General features: G+C 50.0%; 1 protein-coding gene across 2 annotated transcripts in view; it reads right to left on the reverse strand.

The window, feature by feature from the left end:
* The window catches only part of HTR2C (5-hydroxytryptamine receptor 2C), a 225,510-nt gene extending 219,547 nt beyond the window's left edge, over positions 1-5,963 (reverse strand). For both annotated transcript variants that reach the window (XM_085325509.1, XM_085325506.1), the window contains exon 1: positions 5,914-5,963. The gene's annotated coding sequence lies outside the window, so the exon portion shown is untranslated. The remainder of the gene's footprint in view (positions 1-5,913) is intronic.
* Between the last annotated feature and the right edge of the window lie 2,238 nt (positions 5,964-8,201).

An 8,201-nucleotide genomic window follows, 5' to 3' on the forward strand; every position in this document is an offset into this window, starting at 1 on the left:
CCCTGCGGCGCCGCGCGGGCCAGCGCTGCGGCGAGTTCGGCGGGGCTCAGCGCGACGCCGGCCGCCTGCCTCGCTCTAACTCCTGCCCCCCGTGAGCATTTCCACCCCGGGAACACCCGAGCTCTTAAACAACTCTGAAGTCTGTTAAAGGGGGCGTTTTCCCTATTAAAAATCCCTGCTCTTCTCCCCAGAAGTGGATGTTGCCACGTACAACGTGCTTTTCTGAGCAGGACGAAGCTGTTCGCAGCCCCAGCCCTGCTCAACCTGCCTCCGTCGCGGGGAGCCCGATCAGCCCCGTTTGGCCTCGGCGCGCCACCCCAACGCGGACCGCTGCGGCGAAGCAGCTGCGGGTTAAACACAGTTTAACTTCACGCTGTCCTGGAAAACGGCCGTCAAAAAAAGCCAGGGAGCTTGCGCCGCTGACGCGCTCTCGGGGCAAGGTTACCTCTGATGCAAACGCGCTTCCCGGCGCCGTAAGCAGCCGCTCGCCCGTAGCATCGGTACAGAGGGGCYGTTAAACTGCRACTGCTTGGCGAGAAGAGCCCAACRCTAAAATCTCTGCTTCTGAGCGCCCTCTGCAAGAACACCCCCGTGAATTAGCTCAGATTTGTCTTTATTAAGCGCCGAGCGTCTCAAAAAGCAGCAAGCCTCTCCGCCACCTGGGCCACCCAGCGCGGATAAGCAGCCATCAGCACGCCAGCGGAGCCGCTCAAGGCTTTACACTGCTCGAGTTCCTCCCGTGAGGATCGAAGATCAAATCTGTTTTACAGCGCGTGGCTGAGGCTTTCTCAAGTATAACGCTCCAGGAACTAATCTGATTAGCACGCAAACACAGCGCGGCGCGAGCGTCACACCAGTACAAGCGTYTGTCCCGAAACGCAGCAGAGCCCTAGAAACGCTTTACCATCTTAGGTGCTATCATTTTTTCAAGCGCGAGAGACTCGACTGATCAATCAAAATCAAGTTCGGGGGAAAGGACCGCCTATTAAATTCGTAAGATCGTACACTGATTTGAGTTTTTCCATTAAGTGCAACAGAGAGATTTGTTGTGAAACAGCCAGACTGCTACGGCCACATCTTACTGTCAGCTGTGAGACCTGCCACTGAGAACTGTGCATCCACTGAGGGTAGAAACAGGGCATAGTTAGCTAYGGAGAGTATGTTATCCCTCGGATCAGGGCAATAAAAACTTCATTTTTGTTTTAATTTGAGTATAAGGGAGATATCACGCCATGAAGCRYCATCCTRTAGAAAGCTGAACCATYAAAGACGTCAACAAACAAAGGCRAAACCAGGAATTTACATTGTATTTRTACTAAACTCTATTTTCCACCCCAAAATATATTCTCGTTAGATCACACAGCTCTTTATAGAAAGAAAAAAGTGCACAACAACTCTTCTCAAGGGCTTTAAAGACTCAAAAAATAAACGTAAGCCTAAAAAAAAAGCCCAGCTACCATCACAGTGATTTTAAAAAAGGAACCTTAACTTCAGAAACCTAAACAGCGCTGTTCAAAACTTCTGGAAACTCGTTCTTAACTGTATTCCTAACTGACACCCACACCAGCCCATCGCGCAGACCGGACAGCTTTTCGGTACTCAAACCGCTCCGTGGGCAGAAGTGTCCCTTTGAGGGACACATCTAGCGGGCCAAGTCAGCAAGCTGCGCTGGCCCCAGCGGGCGCCTTCGAGAGCGTCCCGGCAGGCAGCGTGCCTGCAAAACTTGCCGCCCTCCTTTGCTCAGGGATGCTGGAAYACTAGCTCTACTTTTCCTGGTGTTACAGATTTGCAAACTTAACGTACTCTGTGATACTCAGCACTTGGCCTTCCTTTAAAATTAGCAGCCGTGAATTACGTACGCTACGAAGGTTCCTGAATTTCTTGTGCCACAGATCACTCCTCAGCTTGTCTTGTGGATCACTCCCAACGACCCTCACCGCAGCCCTTCCCCAGCCTGGAAAGCACKGGCTTGAAAGCAGGGAGATGCCGGGCAGGAAAAGCGGAGAGCCCAGGGGAGAGGCTGCGGGTGCGACGCAGGGTCACCGAGCCAGGCGGCTGAGCCGTAACGGACAGCTTCGGGCAGCCCAAACTCTCAGCAACGCACTAGCAGCTAGGGAATATGAAACCTGAATGCCTGCACACGTATTAGTGCAGTGAGCTGACAGTCCTGAGGCTTATTTACACTGAGAAAACTTCAGAGCTTCAAAAAAGGCATCCCCAAAACCCATCCAAGCTGCGCTGCCGGGCTACAGCGCGTCGTCGGGATGCACCGGAGGACCAGCCCGCAGCGTTCAGCCAAGGAAACGCAGGCGGACCTGCACGGGAGCGTACCCGAGGGAAAAGGAGGGCCACCGTGGCCACAGGCGTCCTTTCCAACCCACGTTTGGAAGACGTTCTTGTGACCTGGGCCTTCTACACATACATCACTGCTGATGTGKCTTTAAAATCTCCGGGGGGGTTTATCGGTATTTATGTTGTATTTGAAAATATTCTTTTGTATTTGGAAATCAGAAATTCACAGCTCTCCTTGTATCTGTGATTTAGGAATGGAAGGATTTGCACTGTGAGGAGGGTTTGCAGAATTCAATGAATATGTTGGCTCAGAGTCAAAAGAACACATTTGGACCACCTGAGGATTGGAAATTCCCCTCAGCTGTTTTGAAACAAGCTTGCCAGTTATCCTTCATGGGGACTCCCTTTGCACTCACTAAAATCACTCTCGATTTCTCTGAAATTTTCAAACGCATTTGCAAAATACAACACTAAAATACAACCGTGTGAAAAAATCACTGGGAAAATAATACGCTGTACAGTCRCAGGCTTTGCAGCTGAATCCTATAAATGCAACGGACTGTAGTGTCTATGAGTACAAACCAACTTACCCCAAAACAGAGTTCTTAAGGAGAAAAAAAGGCCATCATTCAACAAGCAGCAGAGGACACAGGAGAGGACAAGGAGTTCATAACCGTTCAGTGACAAAAGAAAGGAAATAACTGCTAAAAAAAAAAAAGAGAGAGAATTGGGAAAAAGAACTCTGGTAATAACATGTGGCAAGGCTCAACAGCTGAGAATTGAAGGGCAAATTCTAATAAAAATTAGGCACAGCAAGAACGATCGAACACTGGCACAAAGTCCAGCCACAAGCAGTGGATCCTCTGTCTCTTGGTGCAGGCCAACTGCAGCCAGAAGTTTTTTGGAAGTTAAGCACAGATAATAGCTTTACTGTCAGGATAACTAGGGTCAATTGAGCTGCATTACAAAGGAGTGAGACTAAATTATTTAAACTTCCTTTCTGGCCATATGTGCTGTGAATAGCTGATAAGCAGTGGGAAGAACACGCTACTTTTAGATCTCTGGACTYGCCTGCTCCTGAGCCCATGTCTCTCCCACTGAGCAAGCAGGGAAGTGTCACCCCCCGCCAGCGGGAAGCGGGGAAGCACCCGTTCAGCCTCCAGCTCTAGTGCCGGCACGGTGAATTACTCTGGGCTGATCGTTTCACCTCACACCCCAGCCTTTAAAATAGGACTAACAATTRCACCAGCACTTGGGAGGTGCTTTGRAAACGAGGGTACCAAGCAGACCCCACCGGAGGCTGGTGGCAACGTCCCTGCCTCCAAAGACAGAGGTCTGTCCTGGCAAACCCAACGAACAAGGTCTGCGGGCAAAGCAGTGCTAGCGAACCACTTGGTGYGGGGAATATCCTGACATAAGACTGCAGGGGAAGTCAAAGTGGCAAAGGAACAGCAGGTGTCTTCCTGGCAGTCCCTCATTTCATCAAAAGCTGAGGACAGGAAGAACACAGGAAAGACCAGATTCTGCCCCTGGGAGATATAAATGCTGCAGGGATACTGTGAACCCAGCCCTCGTAGCAACGCTGCAGCTGGTCCCCGATGAGCTCACGCGCCATCCGCGCAGCGATCAAAGCCGCTCCAGCCCGGGGCCCCAAAGCCGGCAGAGCCCACCAGCAGTCAGCAGCACTGCGAGAAGCACCAAAGCCACAGCAGGCCTTCTGGCACCCTTCCCCGCCTCGTGTCCCTTCCTCCCCTGGCCTCCCCGCAGTCTTCAAAGGCTTTTTCCTACCACCTGGCTTGYCTAAAGCCAGCTCATGCATTCATCCCTGCGTCAGCAGCAGTGTGACACCAGGAGAGCAGGGTAAGTGTGGGCAACCGGGGTATTTGCCAGACACCTTTCAAGRAGGAGGAATTTAGATACCCCGGAAAAGCAGTATTGTAAACACTGCAGCACACACAGTTTAAAACACTACACTGGAAAACTGCGCAACGTGTACGGTTTGCAAATGAAGGTCCCAGGGGTGTCGCAGGCACGCGTGCCAGAGCCCGCACCTCGTGCAGGCAGCAAGCTCCACTCCTCCTGCCTCCAGGCTCTGCCTGGGCYCCGTGCCCGCAGCAGGAGATCCCCAAACACTTCCAAACTCTCTGGGAATATTTCTCACAAAATTCTTCCTTCAACCAAAAATCTCATAAACCTTCATATCCAAGCTTCRTTTTTTATTTATGCATAGTTTATGCATTTATGGCTTTGGAGGTGATTCTGAAAGAATTCTAGTACTATATATTTGCAAAAATTTGATCAAATGAACCTGATTTCCCTCTGAGTGTCCATGCTCAGCAACACAGAAACAGACCTGTCAAGCCCACGACCCGAGCCATCCGAGCCGCTGCCCAGCTCCCCCTTCCGCCCCCTCCACACCATCCCTCCCTGCCGTGCTCTCATCCAGCGACCGCCCAGCTTCGCCCTGCGCCGCAGCCCCTCCGCTGCGCTGTCCCTCCCGGATGCTGCGTCCCTCCTTCCTCCAGGGAGGGAGGGAGGGAGGATCGGACGCAGCAAGGGGAGGAAAACTTTGCGAAGATGAGCACAGCAGCCGGCACGCTTACGCGCTCCGTCGCATCGCCCCGGGCGCCGTTCACGGCCGCGGCGACCCGGTGGCGTGTCCCAGGCGGCCGGACAGCGGCCCCGGCCTCCCCGGGCCCTTGCAGGACGCTCGCCGGTGCACTGCGATCGCTCGGCCTGAACTTGATAATCTGAGGGCACTGAAAAGCTTTATCCGAACAGGGGCTGGCGGAAGATGATTAAGAAGCTTTGGCAGGTGGGGTGAGACCTGTCATTAATTTTAATAATGAGTAATCTAAAATATATACACAGCGTGTCCTTTTAGCCAGGGACTGGGTTTCTCTATTGCCACTTTAAAAATGTCATGCTAGCTCCACCTAGCACATTGAATGTTTACACTAGCAGCAATGAATCATTCAGGATTAAGTACGGTCATTTTCGTTCAGTTTGAGCAACTGGTTATTTTTTGCAATTCAGACTAATGCTTCCATTTAATTCCTTTCACAGACTCCCACAGGAAAAATATGGCCTTCAACTAATCTCCTCCTAASGGTACATTTAGTAAGCATGCAAAAATTTTACAAATAACCGAGGGGGAAGACAACACTTTATGTATCACGTATATTTTAAAAGTCCATTAGAGCCCTCCAGATTTATCATGCTACCAGAACCCACATGGATATTTAATACAAGTACAATTTTAAAGGTCAATGCAGAAATCCAGCTGACTGATCCAAAATTGCCTGGACAACAGAAGTGCCCAGACTGCAGCCACTCCTTGCAAACACTGCCTAATGACCCATACCTTGCAAGCCCTGCTGGTCCCAACTAGATCAATATTATCCCATAAAAGTTTCTTCTCAGCAGCTAAGCAGCGCAGCCACCAAAATCAGATTCCTAGCAAAGGAAACGCAGTCTGACACGCACAATTTCTTGCGATTGCCGATTTCTTTTCTTAAATTTAGATAAAAGTGCAGACCCAACCCACAAGCAGTATTTCTGATAACGGACAAAAGGATGATTTTGGAGGAGAGACGAGAATGAGGTGTGCCATTCACTTACCTACGGAAATCCAGGAGGGGCTGCTGAGGCACCGAAGCGGACTGGCGAGGGGYAGCACTCCTGGTGATTGCCTTTAAAGTAACAGTTTGGCGAGTAAGGAAGCGCTGCTGAGGGCTGGCTGGGTGCCACAGGCTTGCTGTGTGCTGTGCTTAGTCCTTCCGATGGAATGAATTCTTGCTGAGCATCCAAATGTGAGTAWGCAAAAGATAAATCATTTGGGGAATATTTTCCAATGTCTTTGTCACAAGGCGAATATTTTCAGCAAAAACGTCACTGTCATTCAAATGGCTGATCCTATGGGCCAGACCATGACGTCTGGGATATACTCAGAGAGAAGCTTAAAAAGAATAAATCAGTAACGGGAGGGGAAAGGTAAGGGCACCAGATGAAGGTGACCTCGCTTGCAGAAACCCACAGGCAAGGAGAATACAGTGGGTGGGAGTTGCTTAGACTTGGGGAAAACGGGGCTAAAGCAGATGACTGGTAGCCTTTTGCAATTCCAATAGCTGAGAGAGRCAAGGCACAGCAACAGCCACGGAGGAAGCACAAGGGAAGGCGTCAGACATCAGTGGGTCAATCCGAAGTGCAGCACATTGCTAAAATGCACATGGCAGAGGAGCACGTCTCCTGTGGGCGATCTGACTTACTGAATTTTTGCATTTTCATCTGAAAAAAACTAACCAAATATGAAAAACAATTTTGAAGATTAGGTTTTGYGTGGAGATGAGAAAAAGCACTTACATAGACCTTGGTCCCAGCCCTAAGCAATACAAAAAAAGCCACAGGACCAYGGTATACTCAACTCACAGTTTTAAGAAGAGAGTCCCAGGCCTGAAAGTYGCACTACCTTTCCTGTGTGGGAATCCTGCTCTCGTTTTGCAAATGTGCTGCCGCTGCTGCGCACAYTTGGAGCGGTCCAAGCCCATATGCCTGCGTGGCTTCGGGCCCACGTGGAGACACGTGCCAGTTCCACTAGGGCAAGAGGTGCTAAGCGAATCTGCATGCAGATGGGGAATATGCATAATGATGCAAGTGCCAGCTCCTTGGCAGGATGCTGCTCGGCTGCGAGGGTGATGCCATGTTGACAGCAGATGCTGCTAACACCTGTTGATGGGTACAGTGCTCTCCCTTCAAAAGCAGTCAACCGTGGGAGGCAGGGAAGCATGGGGCTTGTAGGCCCTTGTAGGGAGGAAGGGATAATTGCTTCCCATGTGCCAGCGGGCAACAAGCAAAGACAGAAAAACGTGTGTTGCAAGGCTGCAGAGCCAGGCAGGACACAAGGGACTGCAGCAAACAGYACCCGAACCAAAGGAAAGGAAACACCGAAGCTGCAGCACCCAGAGTGATGGACCTCATCGCGCTAAAGGGATTTTCACGCACAGCAGAGGCCAAGTAGAAAACACCAAACCCTGTCAAGTTTCAGAGGGAGTTCAGTTTAACTGGAGGTCACTTAACCTCAGTCGTTTTAAGGGCTGAAATAAGCCATCTGAAAAAAATCAGGATTTGGGCCGTGTAGACAATAAGGAGAAAGAACAAATGCTGCCTTTCTGCGTAACCCAGCTGCGAAGCTATACGCAGAGTGCCCACGACTCCAATCGCTCTCCAAGCTCATTGCCACGGTCCCTGTAGCACGTGCTTGTTCCTCCCCCAAAGGAGTGCRTGGGTATAATCAGATTTTACAAACCTGGATTGCGACTCTAGCACCAAAAAAACCACGTGGCCCGCAGGTCTGCTTTATCTGTATGTTAGTAGTGAGCACCTTACATCTTTCTGACTCAGYTCACACTTGACAAAATAAGACTGAAGACAACTTTGTGTTAGGGCACCCTCATTGCCTTGTTCACTGCTGCGTTCACGTTAACACCCACTTCGTTTACTGTATGCTGTGCCAGTCGGTATGTTATATTTTACGCCATTTTAAAAGCCCGCTCATAGGCTGCTGCAATGGATGACGTTCACGGCACGTTCTAGAGCCTTATCAAACACCCAAATTTCAGAAAAGCCCTTTTTTTTCTTTCCTTCAACACAGTATCAAACAAATGCCCTAGCTAATTAGTGTCTTCTGACCAAGTTTCAAGACTCAGCTTGTTTCACACCACAGGTGCCTAAAAACAAAGCGAACAGTTCTCTGAAAAAMCTGTCTGCTGCTTCTCATCTTCTAAATTGGCTCAGCCCTTTCACCGAAACCACCCTGCAAAAAAATTCAAGCCCTTAGGGAGAGATTAACCACAAAAAACTTTTAATACACAAAATTCAGAAAGCAATAATAGAAAAGAGTGTTTTGGAAA

Source organism: Rhea americana, unplaced genomic scaffold, assembly GCF_003343005.1.
Source record: "Rhea americana isolate MKP2758 unplaced genomic scaffold, rheAme1 scaffold_98, whole genome shotgun sequence".
NCBI lineage: Eukaryota > Metazoa > Chordata > Aves > Rheiformes > Rheidae > Rhea > Rhea americana.